The following is a 20,765-nucleotide window of genomic DNA, read 5'->3' on the forward strand; positions in this document are numbered from 1 at the left end:
TCATTTAAACAACTAAGATGGCTGTTTTGATAGTACTTTATGACCCCCTTCTGCCTAAAGAAACAGTAGAGGGGGAAAAGGTATCCAAAAAAGTCATCAGTTTTCTTCTTTGCAGGGTTGCATCATATGCTATGGACATGTTGCATGGGATCAGCAGTCATGTGGAAGGGGCCTGGGCATTTCTTAACATCCACATGATGGCCAGAGAGCCACAAGGCATGGGAGACTCCCCATAAATGGCAAGCCATCTGCTCCTCTTACAGAGATAGCAGTGTGCAAATGAATTGTGCTGCTAAAAGTATGCATGAATTATCTCCAAAACTTCTTCTGACCTGGGAGGGGAATGTTAAGCAGCTGTTTGTTGACTCCTCACTCCATCAGGAAGACCTCCACCTACCGCAGTAGCTCAGCTGTTAATTGCTATAGAGGGAATTAGTGCAGCTATGGGATACCACAGAATCATGTTGTGTGACTGACCTCCTTGTCTTCAGAGCCCCCATCACCTCTTTCCAGTATAACTAGTTCCTATCTGTTCCCTTCGTTTCCACGTAACGAAGAATATCATTGGTTTGTGAACCTCCTCTTGAGAGGAAACTGATAAGAAGCATGTGTAGAAAAGGTAGTTTAATAGACATGGTCTCAACTTGGATTTAAAATAAACACAAATAAGCAAGCTAGGAAAGGTTCTAAATGACAAATATCTATAATGCCCAGAACTCATCACTACTAGCATTTACAGCCTAAGTGAATACCACATTTATCACTAGTAGACATTCCACTGCAGATCTTGCATTCATCTCTCTCCTGCCGTACCCCACTCACTTCCTATCAGCAGTGGCGGCTCTGTGGTTTTTGCCGCCCCAAGCACGGGAGTCAGGCGGCTTTTGGCAGCGCGCCTGCGGGCAATCCGCTGGTCACGCAGATTTGGTGGCATGCCTGCGGGAGGTCCGCCGGTGCCGCGACTTCAGCGTCCATGCCTCCAAATTGCCACCAAGACCGCAGTACTGGTGGACCTCCCGCAGGTGCGCTGCCGAAGGCAGCCTGACTGCCGCCCTGAAAGCAACCGGCAGGCTGCCCCCCGTGGCTTGCCATCCCAGGCACGCGCTTGCTGCACTGGTGCCTGGAGCCACCCCTGCCTACCACACAAGAAATCCCCACAGCGTGGGGGTTTGTGACATTACCCAGGGTACAATCTGGACTGCTGAATACCTGTGTCTCCTCAATTCTCCAACTTGGGGTGCCTTTTACACTGCTTTACTGGTGAACAGCCACTCCGGGCCAGTTAACACATAGTCTCTGGCATGTACCTTGCTCTCAGGTACACAGTATTGAGTGCTACTAGCTAGCCACTCATGAATTACACTGCAGACGAACACCAGCAGATTCTGTAGTTCCAGACTTTCCACCAGAAATGTGCGTCTTGTATTGCCCAGCACCTTGCTGAACAATGCAAGCTCATATAAATGTCATTTCATCAATAGAAAATGATACGCATCCACTTTGTTATCCCAAATAGAGTTTCCCACCCACTTTAATCAAAACTCACTGGTTAAATAAAAAAGTGAAACAAGTTTAACAACTACAGAAAGAAAAGAGAGATTATAAAATATTAAAATAATGAGACATAAAAGTATCAATTGGTTACCAAGAAAATAAAAAGATAAAATGCAAGCTCAATGCCTAACTTAATAAGCAAAAATGGATTCAAAGTAAATATTTTTCTCACCAGGTGCTTTATAGTCCACTGGCTGAGTTTCCTTTCAGCCAGGACTTCCCCCACCAAGTTCAGTTCTTTAAGTGTTGTTGATGTCATGAGCAGAGATGAAGGAGGAGAGTGAGGTCAAACCTTTTTCTCCCCTCTTTATAATTCAATTTCTTGTTCAAGAAACATCCTTGCTGAGTCATTATTACAAACAGTCTCTTGGGGGTGTGAGGCTTGAACCATCCTTATGATGAAATTTAATTTCTTAATTTCTTGTTTGTGGCTTCCCTCTGTCAGAGAATGGTTGCTTAACTAAGTGATAGCCCGCTTGGCTTTGTTGATACCTGTCTGGGGTGCCTGTGTGTCTTTGTCTCCAAAAAACTGGTTTGGGCCTACCTTTCTAATTTTGGAACATGTTACAACAATGTTATAGAGTAGAATCTTATAACTTTACATACAACATTGCCACACATATTTTATCAGGACAATAGTGTTCAGCAGATTTTGAGTTTTCAAATGATTCCTCACAAGGCTTACTTTGTACAGAATTTATCATGGTTTTGTAAAAGTGGTGAACATCATGGTATAGACTGTCACCGGATCGCCATCAGTTGAAGTGCTTATAGAGCTCTCCTCATTGTGGTATCTGAGCATTTCACATTTTTGTATGAATTTACCTTCACAACAGCCTTGTATGGTAGCAAGTGCTATTATCCCCATATTACCAGGGGAAGTGACTCACATTGGGTCACACAGAAAAATGTGTGATAGAGCTAGGGTGACCAGATGTCCCGATTTTATTGGGACTGTCCCGCTACTTACTTGTTTGTCCCGTGTACCAACCGATGTTCAGTTGGGACGTGAATTGTCCAGATATTTTGCACCCAACCCCCAACTCAGCCCCGGCCCCACCCCAACTCCACTCCCTCCCGTCCCCGTTGGATCTCTCCTGAAATCCCCGCCCTGGCCCCGCCTCTTTCCCAAGCACGCTGTATTCCTCCTCCTCCCCCCTCCCTCCCAGGCTGGGAGGGAGCGGGGAGAAGCAGAATGCAGCAGCCCACTCAGAGGAGGTGGAGGTGAGCTGGGGTGGGGAGCTACCGGTGGGGGCTCAGCCCCCACCAATTTTTCCTATGCTCCGGTGGCTTTTTTTTTTCTCCGCCGGTGGCCCCCCCGTCCCGATATTTCATGTCTCTCATCTGGTCACCCTAGATAGAGCAGGGAATTGATCTCTGGTCTCCTTTAGTAGAGGCTAGCACCTTAACCATTGGGCTATCATTCCTTTCATGGGCTAGACACTGCCTGCATGAGGACATCCCCAAATCCTGCTCCCCTTTGTGCAGTGAGAGCACAACAGTTCTTCTGTTTGGCTAAGGAGGAAAGATTTTCACTTAAGAACCAAAATCTATCCTTAACTATTGCTTCTACTGCCTTTCCTTGTATTTTGTGCCTGCAAAGCCACATGCAAAACTTGGCTTTAGAATGGCAAATAAAACCTTGACATTGATCCAATAGTCCCCCTCTTCTTAGACAATTTTACTCATAGGAAACCCAGTCCTACTCTGTGCTGTCAATTCTGAACTAGAAAAATAAAAATCTTGCAAACAGTATGGGCCTTACATTGCATTTAAAAAACAGATGGCACCCTTGAAGCCCAGGCAACAGATAATGTCCAAAAGAAATCTGGATTCTTGGTGTATTAACAGTCTCAGCAGAATGTGGGCTAAAACTGTTTTAAAATTAAAAAATGAAAAATGTCCCCCCACCCCCCTTCATCAATTCCTTTTTCCTGGTGGGTTCTTTCTTTTCTTTAACATTTTTAGATGAAATCCTCCTGACCAGTCCAATGTGGGCATAAACAAGCTAAATATGTGCAACATCAGACTTTGTGAATCTTAAATCGCTGAAGTTTAGAATGTTGCAAATTAACTAGTTACTCACAGCTGTCCCCTCTTTGTCCTAATTATAACTGAACTCTCCAGTTTGAGTTCATCCTTTCCCAGCATGTTATCATTTTGTAGCTGGCCTTTAAATCTTGGAGAGACAGCCAGCTGCAGCTCTAAAGTGGCTATTTTGCAACTGGCTGCTAGAGGAAGCACTTTTCTTCCTTTCATCTGGTGAGTATTTTAGCTCTTTTCATGTTTTCTCCTGACTTCTCCTTTCTCTCATTCCTAAATATCTGGTGCGTCCTGACAGTACCTTTTGATTCAGGGGGTTAACAACCCTTTAACAACAGTGAAAGTAGCATGATTACAGGCAAGTATCCAGAGGTGAAATGATGGTGGTGTCACTATACTATAGATCTGGTAGTCCAGCAATCTTTGCTTTACTACTGGTTTTACCAACGACTTCTTGTGTGGCCTTCTTCAAATGAGTTATCTTTCTTGTCTCACTTTCTCCACTTGTAACATGGGTTATAAACACACATCTGCCTCACAGGAGTGTTGTTGTAAGGCTTAACTGACTTGATTATGTATTTTTATTAAAGTAGCACCTAGAGTCCCTCATCAAAACATGGGCCCTCTTGTGCTAGACATTGTACAAGCACATAGTAAGACACAGTCTCTGCTCTGAAAAACATAGTCTAAACAGACAAGACAGACAAAGGATCAGAGGAGAAAGAGGCCTAGAGAAATGAAGTATATATTGTAATGTGCTAAGGGATCCTAGTAGAGAAGGCATTATGGAACTGAATGTATTAATTGTTATATAGTCCTTTCGACCTTAATCCCTATCTCTTTAAAATATAACTGGCAAAATTCTTTTGTGGTATCAACTGTGGAACTGTACCAGAGATTCACCCAAAGAGCTTGTTTTAAGAACTTCAATATAAACATACTGTATAAATTAACTTTCAAAGAAAAATTGTGCTTCCATTTTCAGCAATATCCTGGTGAGTTGTAAAATGCTCATCCTCTTCCTAGTGATAATTACAGAAGTTTTATTTATTGTTTGTCTGAATTACCAAAATCTCTATACAGAAGAATAAGAGAACTTAACCAAGAAGGTTGAAAGTAGGAGAGAACAGGATGCCTGATGCATTTTGTGTTTGTGTTACAATAATTATAAACTGCCTTCACTCAGATTTCACTATCTGTTAATATGTCTTGTTTAATTACAAAGTATGGAATTAATTACTAATTAAGTCATTAGGGATTTCTCTAGTGGGAAGAAATTGTATTGTCCACATACAGTCTATACTCTGCATTTTCTTGGATTTTGTGCGCTGCTGATCACAAACCGCTCATCACCTAGGTTAATAAACAGTGAACACCGGGAAGTTGTTTGAGGTAGGAGTCAAAAGCTGTGCCCAGTTTTCAAAAGTTGGGCATTTTATGAGCCCCCAGGCTAAAACATGGCAACATGGCTAACTAACACAGCTGTGCATGCAAGTCTTCCTCCTGACAGGGCTTTTTAATAATATTGGCTGACTCAATTAAGCTACCACAATTGGGGGGCGGGGGGGAACACAGCGTTTTCCCTTATCAAGACAGAGCCCTAGGAACTGCTCATGTACATAAGTGCCTGTAATGTTAGGATCACCACTTGTTCCTTTCTACCCCTACTTTGGCTGTTCTAATGGAAATAGTTTAAAAAAAATCATTCAAGAAAGCATGAAAGCACACTGTCAGGCTGTGATTCTGTAAACACTTATGCACCTGCTTACCTTGAAGAATGTGAATAGTTCCATTACCACTTAAATGTGTAAGTGTTTATAGGATTAGGACCCAAGAAAACCAAAAAAGAGCAAAAGGATCTGCAAACACTAAATGGAGAAATAACCTTCAATGAGAAGTGTGTGAAAAATATACTGAAAGCCACTTGTGAAAAATATTTGCAGTGTTTTGACAAGCTTCCTAATTTGAACACACCTAAAAGTGAAATTGCATGGTCCAAACTCTGCTCCCAGCTATTAGTATCAATCAATTAAGTTATACCAGGCATTGGGTAAGACCCGTATCCTCAAAATGAGATTTAGACACTGCAACAATGAGCATTGCAATGCCTAACTTTTAGAAAACCACAGGAACACTCTGCAATCCACAAAAGCCGAGTTAGGTGCTAGGCTTCCTATACAATGAATGGGATCCACAAAACCTAGCATGCTAGATGGTGAATCACCTAAACTAGCCAATGGAAGAGGATGCTGAGAGGTGTGTGTCCTAAGGCCCTCCCCAACACACACTTTTATAGAGATAAATGTCTAAATCTAGGCTCCAGGGAGGTGCCTAACACTGCTAACAATCCACAATTCTGACCCCCTCTATTAGAGGCACATAGCTTAGGTGCCTGTTCTATGCCACACAAAACAGCCTGAGGAGGAGGTGGTGGTGCCTGCCTTTTGCACCGAGGATGTGAGTGTGTCACAGGCCCAAGAACTCCCTCCCTCAGGGGTTCCCCTGGGAAAGCAAAACACCATTGTATGTTGCTAATGCGGTTGTAAGCTTGAATGGAAGTCAATCAGCAGCAGACTTATGAGAGCTAGACTGAAAGCGAAACATAATATCACCCTGGTTCAGTGCTATGCTCTGACAAATGACAGTGATGAAGAAGTAAAGACAAATTCTACCTTACATTACAGGCGGAGTTAGAGAGAGTACTGCGCCATGACCTATTGTCATGGGAGACCTGAATGCCAAGGTCGGTAAGGACAACAACAACAGAGCAACCCAAACAACGACAGAGCAATGGGAAGACATGGGTGTGGCACTATGAACAAAAATATAGAAAGGCTTGTTGATTTTTGAAATATGAATGACCTAGTCATTGGCGGAACCCTATTTTAACATTGTGAAATTCACAAGCTGACATGGTGCTCTCCAAATGGCAGAGATAAGAACCAGATTGACCATATCATGATCAATGGCAAATGGCGAGACTCACTGACAGATGTGAAAGTGAGAAGGGGAGTAGATGTTCGCACCTCCCAACTAAGGAACCAATTCAAGTTCAGCAGCTTCTCATTGGAGTCTATTTTTGAAGCTTTTCTGTTGCAAAATTGCCACCTTAACATCTGTCACTGAGTGATTAGAGAGGTTGAAGTGTTCTTCTACTGGTTTTTGAATGTTATGATTCCTGATGTCAGATTTGTGTCCGTTTATTCTTTTGCGTAGAGACTGTCCGGTTTGGCCAATGTACATGGCAGAGGGGCATTACTAGCACATGATGGCATATATCTCATTGGTAGATGTGCAGGTCAACAAGCCCCTGATGGTGTGGCTGATGTGATTAGGTCCTATGATGGTGTCACTTGAATAGATATGTGTACAGAGTTGGCAGGATAGGTTCCTTTTAATGTTTTTGTTGTATGGTGTGTGGTTGCTGGTGAGTATTTGCTTCAGGTTGGGGGGCTGTCTGTAAGCAATTTTGCAACAGAAAAGCTTCAAAAACAGACTCCAATGAGAAGCTGCTGAACTTGAATTAATATGCAAACTAGACACCATTAACTTAGGTTTGAACAGAAACTGGGAATGGCTTGATCATTTCACTAATTGAATCTATTTCCCCATGTTAAAGTATCCTCTCACCTTCGTGTCAACTGTCCGAAATCGGCCATCTTGATTATCACTTCAAAAGTTTTTCTCCCCTGCTGATAATAGCTTCTCATAATTAATTAGCCTCTTACAGTTGGTATGGGTACTTCCACCTTTTCATGTTCTCTGTATGTATAAATATCGTCTTACTGTATGTTCCATTCTATGCATCCGATGAAGTGGGCTGTACCCACGAAAGCTTATGCTCAAATAAATTTGTTAGTCTGTGTCAGCAAAAAGAACAGGAGTACTTGTGGCACCTTAGAGACTAACACGGCTGCTACTCTGAAACATTCTCAGAAAAGAACAAGCTGATTTTCAGAAAGGGGGTGGATGCACAGACCATATCTTCACTCTACGAAACATAATAGAACAATGGTTAGAATGCCAAAAAAATGGCAACTCTACATAAATTTCATAGACTTTGTGAGAAGGCTTTTGATAGCATTCACAGGACCAGCCTGAAGTGCATTCTGCAGGCATATGGAATCCCCCTCTGTATAATCAACATCATCAAAAGCTTCTATTTCAACTTTACATGCAGTGTTGATCACAGTGAGCTCAGTTTTGAAGTCAAAACAGGAGTACGTCAGGGGTGTGTCATGTCTGCAATCCTCTTCAACATTGCCATCGACTGGCTAATGCAGTGTACAACAGAAGACATGCCATAAGGAATTAAATGGACACCCTTCTCATCCCTTGAAGACCTGGACTTTGCAGATGATCTCGCTCTCCTATCACATACCCAACGCCATATACAAGAAAAACCAACTCGACACAATGCATTGAGCCAGCAAATTGGACTGAAAATCAACCACAATAAGACAGATATCATGACCTTTAATCTTGCCTCACCATCACTAGTATGGATAGAGGATTATGTTCTCACCAATATAGAAACATTCACATACTTGGGCAGCCAGGATGGTGGAACAAGCCAGGGCATCCGGAAAAAAATCAATAAAGCCAGGAACACCTTCAGGAGCTTAAATACAGTTTGGAAATCATCAACATACAAAACCAAAACCAAACTCAAGATTTATCAGAGCTGTGTACTTTCAACATTACTTTATAGTGCAGAACACTGGGGAATGAGCAAGTATGACATGTCCAAACTGTCTTCATTCCATACAACCTGCCTCAGAAAAATCCTCCATATCTTTTGGCCCAGAACAATCTCAAACCAAGGTCTATTAACACAGTGCATCCAAGGAGCACCATCATTGCCAGGAGGCGTTGGAAATGGATCGGTCATGTGCTTCAGATGGAAACTGATTCCATCACCGGAGTGTCAATAAAATGGACACCTGAAGACAAGTGAAAATGAGGCTGCCCGAAAACAACATGGCAAAGAGCCGTGGAAGCTGAGCTGAAAAACCTGAGGCTCAGCTGGGGAACCATTGAAAGACTTGCCAGAAACAGGAGTGGAGGAGCTTCGTCACTGCCCTAAACACTATAGGCGTAATGGGAACATGATGATGATGCTGCTGCAGTGGTTAGAGCACCCTCCTGGGACACCTCTGTTCACATCCTTTCTCCCCTTCAGGCAGAGGGAGGAATTGAAACTTGGTCTCCCACCATCTCAGGTGAGTGTTCTAACCTCTGGGCTAAGAAAGGTATAAGGTGGGTGGCACCTTCCTCTGGCCAGATTTTGAATAGGACCAAACATGGAAAGTGTGCTCAGAGGCCACTTACTAGATTGAGCCCTACAGGCAAGACAGGTAGAGGAATGCCTATCTTCCCCCAGTCTGTGAATTGCTCTGGGCCTTAGGTAGGAGATACCAAATGGGGCAGTATTGTGCACACCCAGAAGCAGAAATTTAAGCTTAGGGGAACTTCTACTGCAAAAACTTAGGCCCCAAGTGAGTTTAGGTATCTACAGAGTTCAGCAGCCAGGTTTAGGTGTCAGACGGTTTAGGGAGCTTTGTGGATTGCAGCGGAGTCTAAAACTGGGATTTTGTTGCCTAACCCTCAGACTGAGGTTCTTGCACACCATTTTGGATCCGGGCCTAGTATCCTAGAGGATATCTTCAGCTCTCTGATGTGATTGAGAGGCAGATGATGGGACTCAGTACCACTTGGATGATGATCACCAATTTACGGAACTGGGCCCTTACACCTGTGGGACAGCCAAATTTTTCAACTTATTTGTAAAGAAAGTAACAGTCACTTGTACCAGTTACCATGACTCACCACCTGCTACAGAAAGAGGCAACCTGAAGGATCTGTGGAAGTCTTTGTCAGTTTTAGTGTTGGACTAGGAAAAAAAATGCTTTTAATGTGAATAAGTGAGTTTTCCTAGGACATAGAAGAAACTATATCTTCCATTCAAGAAATGCTTCCATGTCCTTATGGATCTACCATGGATTTGATGCCATTCTGTTAACAATAATACTTTTCTCTTAAAGATATGGCCTCTGGCGTGCAAAGGGGGGGGGGGGGGTAACACTTAAATGTTCTTCGAATCTTTAACACTAAGGTGCTAAAGAACACAATTCAGTTTTTCTAAACTTCCCTTGAACTAGAATCATAGAATATCAGAGTTGGAAGGGACCTCAAGAGGTCATCTAGTCCAACCCCCTGCTCAAAGCAGGACCAATTCCCAGCTAAATCATCCCAGCCAGGGCTTTGTCAAGCCGGGCCTTAAAAACCTCCAAGGAAGGAGACTCCACCACCTCCCTAGGTAACGCATTCCAGTGTTTCACCACCCTCCTAGTGAAATAGTTTTTCCTGATATCCAACCTGGACCTCCCCCACCGCAACTTGAGACCATTGCTCCTTGTTCTGTCATCTGCCACCACTGAGAACAGCCGAGCTCCATCCTCTTTGGAACCCCCCTTCAGGTAGTTGAAGGCTGCTATCAAATCCCCCCTCATTCTTCTCTTCTGGAGACTAAACAATCCCAGTTCTCTCAGCCTCTCCTCATAAGTCATGTGCTCCAGACCCCTAATCATTTTTGTTGCCCTCCGCTGGACTCTTTCCAATTTTTCCACATCCTTCTTGTAGTGTGGGGCCCAAAACTGGACACAGTATTCCAGATGAGGCCTCACCAATGTCGAATAAAGGGGAACGATCACGTTCCTCGATCTGCTGGCAATGCCCCTACTTATACAGCCCAAAATGCCGTTAGCCTTCTTGGCAACAAGAGCACACTGTTGACTCATATCCAGCTTCTCATCCACTGTGACCCCTAGGTCCTTTTCAGCAGAACTGCTACCTAGCCATTCGGTCCCTAGTCTGTAGCAGTGCATGGGATTCTTCCGTCCTAAGTGCAGGACTCTGCACTTGTCCTTGTTGAACCTCATCAGGTTTTTTTCTGAGTGTGACCCTTCAGGCTACAGTTAAACTAAATTTAACCCTTCATGTGTCATAGTAACTAATATAGGGCTAATTTGCAAAACTGGGTTCACAGATTAATCACCAAATATCTTTTAAAAGATTCCCACTTGGAAAATTTGCTTTTTCATATAATATATGTACAATGAGGCCCTCTTCGAATCAATGGCAACAGGTATGTGACGATGAGCGTTTTAGCTGCTAAGTAATTAGTTTAGGAGTATCAATTATAGAATTCTAAGGGTTAAAAATCAGTTATTTTATTTCCCAAAGAGAGGAGCATGCAGATTACTGAGCCATCCTGACTGGATGACAGTGAATCAAATGCTGCATCTGCATCTTGATTTATAATTAGAGAATAAATTTAATCTCTCTGTAAGTGTAACTACATTTCTATCACAAATTTTATATCTGTGCTCCAGTGGCAGAGGGGCTTCTACAAGATCCTGTTTGACAAATAAGGTGTTTTTTCTTCCCGCCCCCCCCCCCCCCCAAAAAAAAAACAAAACAAAAAAAAACCCTGATCTGAAACTTCTGGGTTTTTTTTCCGTGAGATTTGTGGATTTATTTTGTAGTATTCATTGAAGAGAATTCTACACAGTTTATACAATCTTTAAGACCTATGTAACAGAATTTGAGATGTCTGAAACCACAGGGGCAGCACACAAATGAGCAGTTTCCATGAAACAGATTAGCTACAATTGAGAGTTTAATAATAATGTGTAATTTGTAATAGATGGACTTTTTAAACTCTCCATGAAAACTGACACGGGCTCCTGTGGATTTTATAAATTCCATAAAGAATTCTCTTCTATTTATAAGTTATGGAGTTGTTAGTCGGACCACCCTCCAAATTGTAGTAGTTCAACCAACATTGGGTTTAAACACAACAGTGTTATAAAAAATAAGTTTATTAACGTGAGAAGTCCCATTAACCCAATAGAACTAATCATCTGAGTAAATATTACTGGATTTGCTGGATACACTCCTGTATTTCCATAAATACATGACAGTATTTAATCTATACTGAAACACCGTCAAAATAGTATAACTTCAATTAAAATAGACAGAATATAGGTCAAATACAATTCTATTTGGGGGCCAGTTCCTCATCTGGCATAAATCAGCTGAGCTCCATTGACTTCAGTGGAGTTATATGGATTTCCATCAGTTGAGGATCTGGCCCTCATTTTATAACATTAATTGTCCTTGATTAACTTTCATTTACTGGCAGAAGTGGTTTAAAAAAGTATTCAAGTAATATATTTGTGCCTTGCCCCTTCTTCCATGTTTGGCCCCAGTAAAGCACCTCATTCTCATTGGCAGAACCTTGTACCTGCACAGAGCCCCACTGAAAACAATGAAGAACCTAAAGGGCATAAGAGTCCATCTGTATGTATAATGGGGGAGGGGTCCTGAGTTAATAGCAAATCTGCCCTTGACTTCAGTGGGACCAGGGCATGAGCCTCCTGTGCCAAATTCTCTGCTGGTATAACTCTACTGAAGGCAACGGAATTATGTCAGCAGAGAATTCATCCCACCAAAGGAATTGTGCTTAGCAGAGAATTTTGGCCCATAGTGTGTTAATTCTTAAAAGTAAACTGCTCACTGCATATTGCTTTATGCAGTCCCTTTAATATGTCTCTTGTTCAGCATTTAGGGAATGTCCTTTTTAAATTCAGGAACGCAATGGTGTTCAAAGGAAGTCACCCAGAGGAAAGGATGAATTTAAAGTGCCTGGCATGCAAGGATATTAGAATTGTTAAATGGAGCCCTAGAACAGAATGAGAACCTTAGAGGTAGAGATAACAGAAACAAAGCAGGGGTTGGATTATGATGGTGGCAGTGTCTGGTTAAAATAATTGGCTACCATGAATTTGGAAGATGAATAGATCTGGCTTTATGTAAGCACAGCATGCATAGGCACTGTGCACATGTTAATGCATGTCATCTGTACCAAGTCACAAATTCCCGGCTTTCCAATCCTGATCGGTAAAGATTGATAATTGTGCTGTATAATTTTGTGATGAGCACAAATGAGAACTGGGATGAGTCCGTCAAACTCATGTCACCTAATGACTTAATAAACTAGGGTTTGAAACTAGGACTTTTGAGGGCAAAGATAAGTTCCTTTAGCCCTGGTCTGCACTACAGGGCTAGGTCGAATTTAGCCAGGTTAGGTCAATTTTATAATGAATGGTTCTGCACAAGCAACCCTATTCTGTCGACTTAAAGAGCTCTTAAAATCGACTTCTGTACTCCTCCCCAGCAAGGGGAGTAGCGCTAAAATTGACCTTGCTGGGTTGTATTTGGGGTAGTGCGGATGCAAATCGACGTTATTGGCCTCCGGGAGCTATCCCAGAGTGCTCCAATGTGACCTCTCTGGACAGCACTTTCAACTCCGATGACTAGCCAGGTACACAGGAAAAGCCCTGGGAACTTGTGAATTTCATTTTCTGTTTGGTCAGGATGGCGAGCTCAGCAGCACAGGTAACCATGCAGTCCTCCCAGAATCACAAACAAGCTCCAGCATGGAGCAAACGGGAGACACTGGATCTGATTGCTGTATTGGGAGAAGAATCTGTGCAGGCAGAACTCCAATCAAAAAGAAGAAATGCTAATATATATGCCAAAATCACACGGGGCATGATGGACAAAGGCTACAACAGGGACACAGCAGTGCCGTGTGAAAGTCAAGGAGCTCAGGCAAGTCTACCAAAAGGCAAAGAGGGCAAATGGTCACTCTGGGTCAGAGCCCCATACGTGCCGCTTCTATGATCAGCTCCATGGCATTCTAGAGGGGGACCCTTCCACTACCCCACCACTGTCCGTGGGCACCTGCCAGGGGGAGTCTCATGCAACACGGAGGAGAATTTTGTGGAGGAGGAGGAGGAGGATGCACAGCAGGCAAGCGGTGAATCTGATCTCCCCAGCAGCCAGGACCTTTTCATCACCCTAGAGGCAATACCCTCCCAAGGCAGAATCCCCAACCCTGAAGGCAGAGTAGGCACCTCTGGTGAGTGAACATTTGTAACTACAGTACAGGGTTTAAAAGCAATAGTGTTTGTTTGATTTGCCCTGAAGACTTGGGCATTCGCGGCCAGTACAGCTACTGGAAAAGTCTGTTAACGTGTCTGGGGATGGAGCGGGAATCCTCCAGGGACATCTCCATGAAGCGCTCCTGGAGGTACTCTGAAAACCTTTGCAGAAGGTTTCTGGGGAGGGCTGCCTTATTTCATCCTCCACGGTAAGACACTTTAACACGCCAAGCCAATAGCAAGTAGTCTAGAATCTCTGCAGCACAAAGCATGGCATTGAATGGTCCTGGGTTTTGGTCGCATTCAAGCAACATTCAGCCTATATCTTTCTGTGTTAGCCTCAGGAGAGTGATATCATTCATGGTCACCTGGTTGAAATAAGGGAATTTTTGTAAGGGAACAGTAAAAGGACCCAGTTCATGCTGGGCTGTTTGCACTTGGCTAAAAGGGATCATCCCTGAGAATAGCCACGTGGCGGGGGGAGGGGTGAAGGGACCATCCCAAATAGCCACGCGAAGGGGTGGGGAGAGGTGTGTACTGCACATCTACCTGAAAACCGCAGCATCTCCTTTTAAATGGCAAACCCAACCAGCATTGCTTGCTATGGGAAAGGAGGACGCGGCAGTTTGAAAACATTTGCACATGTTTAGGAGGACATTAGAAGCCAAACCCATGTACCCTTTGGCTTACCATGGCTGCCTGGAAACCAAATTCTGTTGCCCAGCCATGTGTGATGTGTTACCATACCGGCAGGTGCTCAATATAAAAGGCAAAATGCGACTTTGTACCTAAAGCACATGTGCTGTCTGATGTGAATTGCTTGATTCACTGTGAAAGGGTCTCCCTTTTGTTCTCAGAAATGTCATCTTAAATTTTACTCTCTGTTTTTATCCCCCCACAGGTGCAAATGTTTCTATGCTCCCCCTATCATCTCCATCCCTGAGGTTATGGCAGATTAGAAGGCAAAAAAATGCACTAGTGATGACATGTTTTCCGAGCTCAAGCAGTCCCTCCGCACTAATAGGGCACAGCTGAATGCATGGAGACATTAAGTGGCAGAGTCCAGGAAAGCATTAAGTGAGCATGATGAGAAGAGGCAGGATGCAATGCTGGGGCTAATGGGGGAGCAAATGGACATGCTCAGGCATCTGGTGGAGCTGCAGGAAAGTCAACAAGAGCCCAGACCCCCGCTGCATCCACTGTACAACCGTCTGCCCTCCTCCCCAAGTTCCATATCCTTCTTACTCAGATGCCCAAGAACGTGAGGCGGGGGAGGCTCCGGGCACCCAGCCACTCCACTCCAGAGGATGGCCCAAGGAACAGAAGGCTGTCATTCAAACAGTTTTGATTTGTAGTGTGGCTACAATAAGCAATGTGGCCTTGTCCTCCCCTACCCCACCTGGGCTACCTTATCAGTTATCTCCCTTTTTTTAATTAATAAAGAAAGAATGCATGGTTTCAAAACAATAGTGACTTTATTTCCTTTGCCAACTGTGATCGAAGTGGGGAGGGTGGTTGGCTTACAGGGAATTAAAGTCAACAAAGGGGGCAGTTTGCATCAAGGAGAAACAGACAACTGTCACACCATAGACTGGCCAGTCATGAAACTGGTTTTCAAAGCCTCTCTTCTAATCACCCTGGTCTCTGGTGTTCAAAATTGGCAGTCAGGTGACTTGCCTCAACCTCCCATCCCCACCATAAATGTCTGCCCCTTACTCTCTCAGATATTATGGAGCACACAGTAAGCAGTAATAACAATGGGAATATTGGTTGCACTAAGGTCTAACATAATCAGCAAACAGGGCCAGCGAGCTGTTAAATATCCAAAGGCACATTCTGCACTTGCTCAGCCTATAGTTGAACTGGCCCTTACTACTGTCCAGGCTGCCTGTGTACGGCTTCATGAGCCATGGGAGCAAGGGGTAGGCTGGGTCTCCAAGGATAACTATTGGCATTTCAACATCCCCAACAGTAATTTTCTGGTCGGGGAAGTAAATCCCTTCTTGCAGCTGCTCAAACAGCCCAGAGTTCCTAAAGATACGAGCGTCATGCACCTTTCTCGGCCATCACACGCTGATGTCGGTGAAATGTCCCTTGTGATCCACCAGTGCTTGCAGCACCATTGAGAAGTACCCCTTGCGGTTTATGTACTGGTTGGCAAGGTGGTCCGGTGCCAAGATAGGGATATGCGTTCTGTCTATCGCCCCACCATAGTTAGGGAACCCCATTGCAGCAAAGCCATCCACTATGACCTGCACATTTCCCAGAGTCACTACCCTTGATAGCAGAAGGTCAGTGATTGCATTGGCTACTTGAATCACAGCAGTCCCTACAGTAGATTTGCCCACTCCAAATTGATTCCCGACTGACCGGTAGCAGTCAGGCGTTGCAAGCTTCCATAGGGCTATCACCACTCGCTTCTCAACTGTCAGGGCAGCTCTCATCTTGGTATTCCTGTGCTTCAGGGTGGAGGAAAGCAACTCTCAGAGTTCCAGAAAAGTGGTCTTATGCATGCGAAAGTTTCGCAGCCAATGGGAATCATCCCATACCCACAACACTATGTGGTCCCACCAGTCTGTGCTTGTTTGCCAGGCCCAGAATCAGTATTCCACTGTATCAACCTGCCCCACTGCCACCATGATGTCTCAATTGTCACATCCTGTGCTTTCAGGAACGTCTGTCCATGTCCTCCTCACAATCATCCTTGTGCAGCCGTCTCTTGGCCAGGTTCTGCACATACTGCAGTATAATGCGCGAGGTGTTTACAATGCTCGCAACAGCAGCGGTGAGCTGAGCGGGCTCCATGCTTGCCGTGGTATGGTGACTGCACGGGTAACCCAGTAAAAAATGTGCAAAATGATTGTCTGCAGTTGCTTTCATGGAGGGAGGAAGGGAGAGAGGGGAGACTGACGACATATATCCAAAACCACCCGCAACAATGTTTTTGCCCCATCAGGTTTTGGGAGCTTAACCCAGAATTCCAATGGGCAGCATAGACTGTGGGATAGCTTCCCACAGTGCACCGCTCTGTGAGTCGATGCTAGCCATGGTAGTGAGGACGCACTCCGCTGACTTAATGCGCTTAGTGGGGACATACACAATCTACTATAAAATTGATTTCTAAAAATCGACTTCTATAAAATTGACCTAATTTTGTAGTGTAGACATACTCTAGTCTAATCTAATCCTCCCTAACTCTCACAAGTGGTTTTTACTAGTCTCACTGGAGTCACATATTTTTCTCTGCACTTTTCATAGCCTTGTGATATAAAGTGGACGTTGCCTTAAGCCCTCCCAAGACTCCCACCCCTGTTGTCACAACCCCAAATTTGGTGAATGTTCAGGGGTCTTTGGGAGTCCCAAATCCTGATGGTGGTGCTCCTACTTCTGCATCCATTGAAACATATTGATTTTACGCTGGGAGTCAGTTTTACTCCTAGTTTTTTAAAGTGTTGTCTCACCATGGTGGGAAGAGGAGGGAGGGAAGGAGAAGAAAAAAATTAATAATTTAAGAGCTTCATAAACTCAGTGCTCTCTCCTCTTTAGAAAAATATAAATTCACAATGAGTATACAAAGCAGAGGTCAGATAATTTAGCTTTGATAACAAGAGCTTGTTTTTAATGCTAATTAGCCAAAACTTGTACATTGTTTTTAAAAATTAAAATCTCTAATCACTTCAGTTTAAAGTTCCCTTTTCTGTTAAAGATTAAAAAGAAAATATGCAGCCTCTTAATATTTACCTGTCAGGAAATAAACAAAAGCTGATAAAAGAATGAAATCTTAACATAAAAAGAAAATTTAATGAGATCTCATGAACAATTAAAAAGACCATTTGCATTCTTTTAAATCTATTGGAAAAAGAAAAACAAGGAAGGTTTAGCTATAATTACATGCTGCAAAGGACTAGAAAAGAGAACATTAAATGCTTCTCACTGTTCTTCCTAAAACCATGAATAGTGCTACAAGATGCTTATTAGCATGCACATTGGTGTGACCTGGTTTACCACTGCTCTGCACTTAGGCAGGTGTTTAAAACAGATGCTCAGTCTTTTTTTATCTCTTTCAAAACATGGTAGATGTGCAGAGATTGCACGGTTAGTTTATCTGTGCTCTCTGCTTAAGGTTTTGATGGACCCTTTGCAGGGAATGGCTCTAAAGATCTGGTTCAAATTTTAACCTTTGGAGGTTCTGATGGCAAATAAACACAAAGAACTTCTGAAGGCAAATTGGACAGTGAGTCAGCACCCTTTAGTGACTAAAGCTTGCTACCTTCCAAAATATCTTATGTAGCACTGTGTATGTCTTAGTGTTTTCAACTTTCGTCTTGCTAGTCATTAGTCATTCATCAGATTTCCTCTGCACTTACGTAGCAGTGCCAACAACATCTGCAGCCATCCCGCACTGGCTTTGCCATTTGACAATCTCATTCTGTGGCTGTTGTGCTACTAGATGTATAAATGTCTGAAAGAGAATAACAGATAATGATATCTAGCCACTTTAGTTCCAGAGTTCAGATGTGCTAAAGGGCACAGCCATGAACTTATAAGGGATGTGAGTATTTCTATTGCAGAATGCGAGGACATCCCTTGCTCTAACTCTTCTTATTCATGAGAAATTTCTTGGGGAACTCTGGGTCCAGTCCTGTGAGGTGCTGAGCTTCTCCCATCAAGGTCAACTGACATTGACTTCAACAGGACATCAGGATGCTCAAGACCTTGGTGCATTAGGGCAGTTTCATGCAAATTTCATGTTCTCCACACACCGGTTCCATGCATTTTTACCTGGTGTACACTTGCCTGGTGCTCTTTTGACCTTTTCTGTTTTAGGAGCATTTTGTTTTATACCACATGGTACTTACCCACACTTTCCCTCTCAGAGTTTACTGCTGTCTACTCACTGCTATTTACCTATGATACAAAAGAAGCTATCCACTAAAAGGGGTGTGGAAGGACTGTGACATGACGTGCTATAGAACTGTCATTAGTAGTTTGGTACAGGTTTTGGGATCAGGGTGATTTAGGAGGATAATCCAGTTCTTTAATTACAAGAGGCTGCATAGAAAACATTCTGGATCTATGGACTTAATAAAAAATACTTGTTCAATCTGACAAGCAACATGTAATTGTTACACAAACAACTAGGGAAGGAATAAGAGCAACCTTCAAAGCATGCAAGGTGTTGAACTCTGATTTTAAATGATGCTTATATAGTTGATGGTTTACTTAGTGGGGGAGTAGAAAATTCTAGTAATACAGTTAGCAGTTATATTGCGCTCAGAAAGAATGCTGTCACGGACATCTCCCAAAGGACTGGATCAATCTAACAAATTGTTTTGGGAGTATCTTGTTATTGATTTATGTACTACCATCACTGCTCAATTGCTTTTTACTCTTTGGAGCTGAGTGGATATCCTAGATTTCCCTCCTACTTATTATATAATGATGGATTGCCTTGTGGGTCAAGTAATTAGACTGGTTAATTTTACTCACCCCAGAAAGGAGCTGCTTAACTATCAGAAATGCAGGAAATTCATTTACACTTGCATATGTGCATTCCAACAAAAGGATAAAAATATTAGATATTTAGAGCACTTAGAAAAATCAGCTGTTAAACAGTAAGCTAGTCTTATCCTTAACTTAAGTGGTTTTAATGCCCCCACACATTTAAGAGGTCCTTTCTAATCAAAGGCATTCAGCACCTTGATATCTGAGTGCCAGGCAACAATTAAAAGTAGCATTAGGCATACCTAAAAGGAACTCTGTTCTCTCCATTTCTATGTGGAAGGAAGGATGCTCTTGTGGATAAGTAGTGGACTGGGTCTCTGGCAATCTGGATTCAGTTCCCAGCTTTATCACACACTTCCTGTATGACCTAAAACAAGTCATTACCTTACCTCACAGTTGTGTTGTGAGCTAAATGCATTGTTTGTGAAGTGCTCAGTACTAAAGGCACAATATAAATGTATAGAAAGATGGGTTCTCTTCAGGGCTGGCTCTAGGCACCAGCGCTCCAAGTATGTGCTTGGGGCGGCACTTTCCAAGGGGCGGCACTCTGGCTCCCTTTTTTTTTGTTTTTTTGCTTGTGGCGCAAAAAGCCGTGAGCCGGCCGCGAGCGGAGGTGAGCTGCGGTGGTGGGGGCCATGGAGAAGGCTGCAGGAAGTAACCCTGGGTGGGGGGCAGAGGAACTGCTCATCTCCCCTCCCCTCCGCCTGCTCCGCTTCTCCCCCCTCCCTCCCAGGCTTGCCGTGCAAATCAGCTGTTTTGTGGCAAGCCTGGGAGGGAGGGGGAAGAAGCGGAGCAGGGTGGCACGCTCACGGGAGCAGGCGGAGCGGAGGTGAGCTGCGGCGGTGGGGGGGGCGCGGGGAGGGCCGCAGGAAGTAACCCTGGGGGGAACAGAGGAACCGCTCCCCCCCCAGCTCACCTCCGCCTCCTCCCCGGAGCGAGCTGCTGCGCCGCTTCTCCCCCCTTCCTCCAGGCAAGCCTGGGAGGGAGGGATAGGAGGGGAAATGCAGCATGCCCGGGGGAGGAGGCGGGGCTGGGGATTTGGGGAAGGGGTTGGAATGGGGCGAGGAAGGGAAGGAGTTGGGGCAGGGCCGGGGGGGGGCGCGCGGTAAAATTTTTTTGCTTGGGGCGATGTTGTGATGTTTCTTATATGTCATCTTAGCAATAGCAATTGTACAATAAATGCAAACTTTAATATTAACTACTAGAGATGGGCTAGAGCTGCAACAATGGGTAGAATTCTGATTTTGAACCCCTCAGAATTCAGCTTCATAGATTCAGAGACTCTAAGACCATAAGGGGGCCACTATAATCATTTAGTCTGACCCCTATGTATACAGAGGCCATATCATTGTTCAGACCTAGCTATAGAAGGTGCGCAGTTCTGGGCTTTCTTAGATTATAAACTGTTTGGAGCAAGGTTTGTGCTTAGTGGGCAGGGGAAAAAAATGAATCGTACAGGGCATTATACTAGACATCTCCAGTGTTCATAGCCAGATCTGGGTTCAGATTTTGAACATTTTCCCCAGGTTTTTCCCACATCAAGGGTTTTGACTGGATATATGTTCAAGAGTGACATTCTGGTTTCAAGTTTCCCTGCATGAGGCACTTGCTCCCTCCTTCTGACTGTAACACACTTTGATTCAACCAATGTGG

This window comes from Chrysemys picta, chromosome 2 (assembly GCF_011386835.1).
Source record: "Chrysemys picta bellii isolate R12L10 chromosome 2, ASM1138683v2, whole genome shotgun sequence".
Classification (NCBI taxonomy): Eukaryota; Metazoa; Chordata; order Testudines; family Emydidae; genus Chrysemys; species Chrysemys picta.